Source organism: Sorex araneus, chromosome 7 (assembly GCF_027595985.1).
Source record: "Sorex araneus isolate mSorAra2 chromosome 7, mSorAra2.pri, whole genome shotgun sequence".
Lineage (NCBI taxonomy): Eukaryota > Metazoa > Chordata > Mammalia > Eulipotyphla > Soricidae > Sorex > Sorex araneus.
In genome coordinates, this window is record NC_073308.1 from 55,573,143 (window position 1) to 55,579,142 (window position 6,000).

The window sequence follows — 6,000 nt, forward strand, 5'->3', positions numbered from 1 at the left end:
GAACCATTAGATTTAATGGTGATTTGGGACAGGGGTGTAGGGAGTGGGGTGGAGGTGGCTAGTTTGGGGCCTACTCCTGGTTCTGCATTAAAGGATCATACACAGTAGTCCTCTGAGGACCATTTGGAGTACTGGAGACTGAACCCAGGTGAGCCATGTGCAAGAGAAGTGCCCTGCCCACTGTACTATCACTACCACCATAATGGTGTTTCAAAGAGTAATAAACTGGATGCAAAAATTAAGTAGCTCATCGCCATTACGGGATAGACCAAGGCCATAAACATAGAGTGTGTCTAACTCTTAGAACTGCAGACGATTTACTGTTCTATGTGGAAAATAAATAATAATAATGAGGGAATAAGGTCTGATACTTCATTTCTGAATTTCATCTTTTGTGGCATGCAGTAGACCTCACACATGCTTCTTTTCATTATCTTATCCACAATTTACTGTTTTAATACATTTGTTGATCTCTCTCTTTGTGCTAGGCAAATGATGTCAGAATTATAATGATAAATAAGTCAAGAATGGTTCTTTTTTGTGGAGGGCATTTTAAGTAATATTTTCATATTATTAGGAAGATCAAGAAAGACCAGAACATATGCAAGCATACAAGATAGTTATATAATGTGACAAGTAGCAAGAATTAAATCAGTATTGTGCTAAAGAGAATTGCATCTTAAAGAACAATTATCAAAGAAGCTAATTAGAAGTTGTGATTTCAGGGAGCAGAAGGAGGAACCATACCTTCTTTGAACTCAAATTTAAGTGCTCAGTGAGAAGCATGCTCCAAATAGTCAATGGTGGTAGGATAACATGGGGTTTGTCCTTTTAGCCTTGCCACAGGGAACTTAGTTTACCTTAGAGCAATGGCCTTTCTGTATGGGCACAGGAAGACAGTTAATAATATGCCTTGTAACTTGGGAGCTGATTGACTCCAATAATATTTACTCCCAGGCAATCTGCTTTGTCAACTCAGTTGCCCTTAGTTCCTAACACCCCAAAAGCAGGGTCCTGACAAGGGATGGAATGGACCCAGGGCAAGCTGTGAGCTACCCTGGCATCAAAATGGGCAGGCCAAAGTGCCACAATACTCAACTATAAGTTGAGAGCATGATCATAAACAAATGCTGTCATGATCCAAAAGTAACAACGAGACTAGGACCCTGCTGGAGTTAGGAAGACTAACCTGGCCTGAGGACTGTGGTCTGGAATATATAATGAATGTCCTCAGGAAGAACCAAACTTTAAGTCTGATATATCTCTTACTGTGCTCATACAGAATGACATTGCTAGAAATATTAGAAGTAAATTCACTATAACTATTTAAGTGGATTACTTGCTGAGGAAGGAAGAAAGGGACACACCCTGACACACCCTGGTTTGGCTCCCACCCTTGAGTGGATCTCCTTAGATGAGATTTCCTTAGATGAGATTTTGTTAATCTCCTCAAGAAATGGTCTTACCCTACTTTGTTGATTTGTTAATGTTAAACCCACCTTTGTGCTACTGCTCTATGTAATTTGCTATATAAACTAAGACAGTGGGGGCACTGAGGGGAGACAGAAGAAGAAGACAGAAGAGACAGAGAAGGAGACAGACGAGAAGACACAGAAGCAGAAACAGAGAGAGGTCAAAAGAGACCAGTGGAGAGACTACAGAGACAGAGACAGAGAGACAGAGAGACAGAGAGACAGAGAGAAGAGAGCACAGCGGCACACACAGAAGCAGAGCACAAGGAGGAGCCGTCCCTATTCGGTCCTTACATAGCGGCTCAAGAACACCAAACTCGAGCACCGAATGCATGCGAGAGAGAGAGAGAGAGAGAGAGAGAGAGAGAGAGAGAGAGAGAGAGAGAGAGAGAGAGAGAGAGAGCTGCCCCGAGTGCCCTTGGACAACAGAACAACACCACGTATCATCATGTCTCTCCCTCCAGCTTGCGCCGCCCTTGTGATTTTTTTACAAATGGTCATTCCATGATAACACAAGAAACCCTTCATGCAATAAAGTAAATGTGCTCCGTTTCTCTAACCACGTAGCTACAGAATCCCCCTCTGATTTCTAAATGAAATAAAAAGGAAAATGACAGTGTATCCACTTACATATAGACTCTAGCAGAGACATGGAAGAGATTTTATCTGTTTTACGTATAAGCTTCTCTACATAGCAGGTATAAGAAATTGAGTGGTAAAATGGAGAAGTATGCCATTATTTACTGTTGTCTTTTGTACTGAAAATTAAATATTTTAGACTTCCGGTTGGGAGCCAGTTAGATAGTACACCAGGTTAGGTAATTGCTTTGCATGTGACTGACCTGGATTCAATCCCCAGCACTCCATATGGTTCCCAGAGCATGCCAAGAGTGATACCTAAAAGCTGAGCCAGGAGTGAGCCCTGAGAACTTCCAGCTTTGGTCTCCAAACAATAAACAGACGAAAGACTTAGAGTGGTTTCTCTGGGTCAGAGAGCTAGTACAAAGAGGTTAAGTCACTTGTCTTGCATGCTGCTGACCTTGATTTGATCCCTGGCATAGCATATGGTCCCCTGAACACCACCAGGACTGATCCCTGAACACAGAGTCAGGAGTAAGCCCTGAGCATAGTTGTCCCCCAAACAAAACAAACAAACAAAAACATACACTTACTCTCATCTTAAAACTGTTTCCGGGCCTTGGAGTGATAGCACAGTGGGTAGGGCGTTTGTTTGCCTTGCATGTGGCTGACCTGGGTTTGATTCCCAGCATCACCTGAACACCGCCAGAGGAATTCCTGAGTGCAGAGCCAGGAGTAACCCCTGAGCATTGCCGGGTGAGACCCAAAAAGCTAAAACACACACATGCGCGCACGCACACACACACACACACACACACACACACACACACACACCTGTTTTCTTCCTTGTTCTCTGTTCTTTCACGTTTATTTAAGAATGTGACAAGCAGCTCTACTGATCAAATATATGCATTTCTTAACCCCCCTAAGCTCTTTTTATTCATCTTTCAGCTCTGATGTGATTTTACTCGGAATAAAAAGGTGCTGTAGACGATTTCCTAGGGAGGCTCTTGAGCACTGGGGTGGAGGAGCACGGCAAGGGCAGTGTGCTGGCACCAAGCCCTCGTGCCATCACTCTGAGGTAGAGCATTAGGTCCTAAACTTCCCAAGAGATCTGCTGGATTTCGGACTTGACCTTAAGTTGGGCCTTTCCAAGTCCCATGCTCGTGCCCTCCCTGACATCTCTGGGCATCTCCCTGGACTCCCTGGGATTATGTCATCGATTTCTTGCATTTGAATCTGTGGCCAGGTTTTGGCACCAGGAAATTTGGCTGAAGCTCATGAAATAATAATGCTCAATTTCTCCTATATTTCTGGAGAACTTCATGTCTCAGAGAAGGCATGGCAAACAGGTTGCATCCGTTCCCCTCTAACTTTTGTTACTGGTACTAATGTCACTGGTCTTGGTAAACTCAGCTGCAATATCATAATTCTCTACTACATTTTTCAGAAACCAAGAAAATTCTGGTTTATGGTCAGGCAAATGTTTCTAGATGACCAGACTGTTATAAAACACTAAGTAGATAGGCATTCAATTATGAAATTCTCTGTGGGGATCTCCAGGAAAAATTAAATCCCATTTATGTAACTGCTCCAAAATAAAATATTATTGTCAGCTAAGAAGTTTGGAAAATGAAGGTATATATCTTCCTAGCTTCTGACTTCATAAATAGTTGGGTATTTGTGTGTATGTTCAGGTCTTGTACACAAAGACTGAGAAATGGCATATTTTCTGACACCTGATGACATGGCTAATGTAATAAGAAACTGCCTAATGTGCACAGGGAAAGAATCAATATCTGCAAACCTGATTACTTTCAGTTCCAACCAGTGAGGCCCCAGGGATCTGCAAGCAGGTTATAACTGGAATTGGCATATATTCTTTCTATACTTTTCTGTTCTTATTTTTTAAGTCATGGGGGTTGAGGGACACATTTCCATATTATTATTTTTAGTTTTTTAAAATGTGGCAATATATAAGTGCAACTATCTTAGTGATATTAAACACAGTCACAGAGCTGACGATCAGCACCATATATTTTCACTGTCTATTGTGTAAAACAGAAACTCTAGGGTCAGAGAGAGGAAGATATTTGCCTTACTCAGAGCTGATTTGGGTTCCACAAACTCCATTTGGAGTGATCGCCGAACAGGAAGCCTGGAGAGAGCCTTAGCATCTTCAGGCATAGCCCACAAAATATACATACATGCATATATACATAGACACATATATAAAATAGAAACTGTGTATAGCTCCTCATTTCTTTCTTTAATCCAGGCCCTGACATCACTATTTAATTTCTGACCCACTACTTTGCATGGGGCCAGAGTGATAGCACAGCGGTAGAGCATTCACCTTTCTCGCTGCTGAACCGTGTTGGATTCCTCCACCCCTCTCTGAGAGCCCGGCAAGCTACCGAGAGTATCGAGCCCGCGCTGCAGAGCCTGGAAAGCTACCCGTGGCGTATTGCATATGCCAAAACCAATAACAATAAGTCTCACAATGAGAGACGTTACTGGTGCCCACTCAAACAAATCGATGCACAACGTGATGACAGTACTTTGCATGGTGATATCAGTAATTATACTACTAGGAGTGATCCCTAAGAGCTGCATCAGGAATAACCCTGAGCAAAACCAGATATGGCTTAAAAACAAATAAAACATGCATTCTTCCTTTTTTTAATGCTAAATAATATTCCATGGTATGGATAGAACATCCTTTGCTTATCTATTCCCTGTCAATAAACATCTGGTTGTTTCCACATTTGTCTTATGAACATGGGTGTATAAATAGATATTCTAAGATCTTTCTCTGAATCCTTCGGTTTATAGCAAGAAATAAAAATGATGATTGTATAGATCGTTTAGAAAATTATTTTTTATTTGGATTAGCAGAGAATTAGCATTTTGTGTATTCACAGCATGATACCATTTTATATTCTCATCAACAGTGCGGGCTGGAGCAATAGCACAATGGATAAGGTGTTCGCCTTGCACACGACCGACCCAGGTTTGATTCCTCCGTCTCTCTCAGAGAGCCTGGCAAGCTACCGAGAGTATCCCCCCACACTGCAGAGCCTGGCAAGCTACTCGTGGTATATTCAATATGCCAAAAACAGTAACAACAAGTTTCACAACGGAGACACTACTGGTGCCCGCTCGAGCAAATCAATGAGCAACAGGATGACAGTGACAGTGATCAACAGTGCACACAATTCTGATTTCTTGTCATCCTCAGAGATACTTGTTTCTATTTTCTATGGAAGCCATACTAATGGCTATGAGTTAAAGTCCATTGCATTTTCTTAATGATTTGTGACCTTGACCATCACTTTCTCATGTGCTTATGGACTTTTCTTGGGGAAATAATCTATTCTGCACTCATTTTGAAATAGTTGCTTTTTTGGTTTTTATTGTGTTCTCTAAGTTTTCTATATATTGGATATGAATCCCTTATTAAATATGTAGCTGGCAAATCTTCTCTTCCATTCTGTGAGTTGTCCATCCTAAGATGTTCTTCCATTGCTAGAAAAAAAAAAGCATTGGGAAATATAGAAGTTTGAAACACATTTTCTCATTTTTCTCCAAATATTCAGTTATTTCTTTAAAAACAAAAACAACAACAGAAACAACAAAAGCCACACCAAGGAGCAAACATTTACTTGTAAACAATTAAGAAAAAATGAAAGAAAATATCAGTCAGAGACGGTGCAGTGGGTAGGGCTCTTGCCTTCCATGCAGCCTACCTGGTTTCCATCTCCAATGTCCTATACAGTCCCCTGAGCACTGCCAGGAGAAAATCCTGAACACAGAGCTAGGAGTAAACTCTGAGTATAGCCAGGTATGTCTTCCAAAAAGAACGAAACAAAGACCCACACAAAAAGAGAATAGAATTATGTGAACCTACCACATTTTAAATGTCTAATACAATAGAAAAACTAGTTAT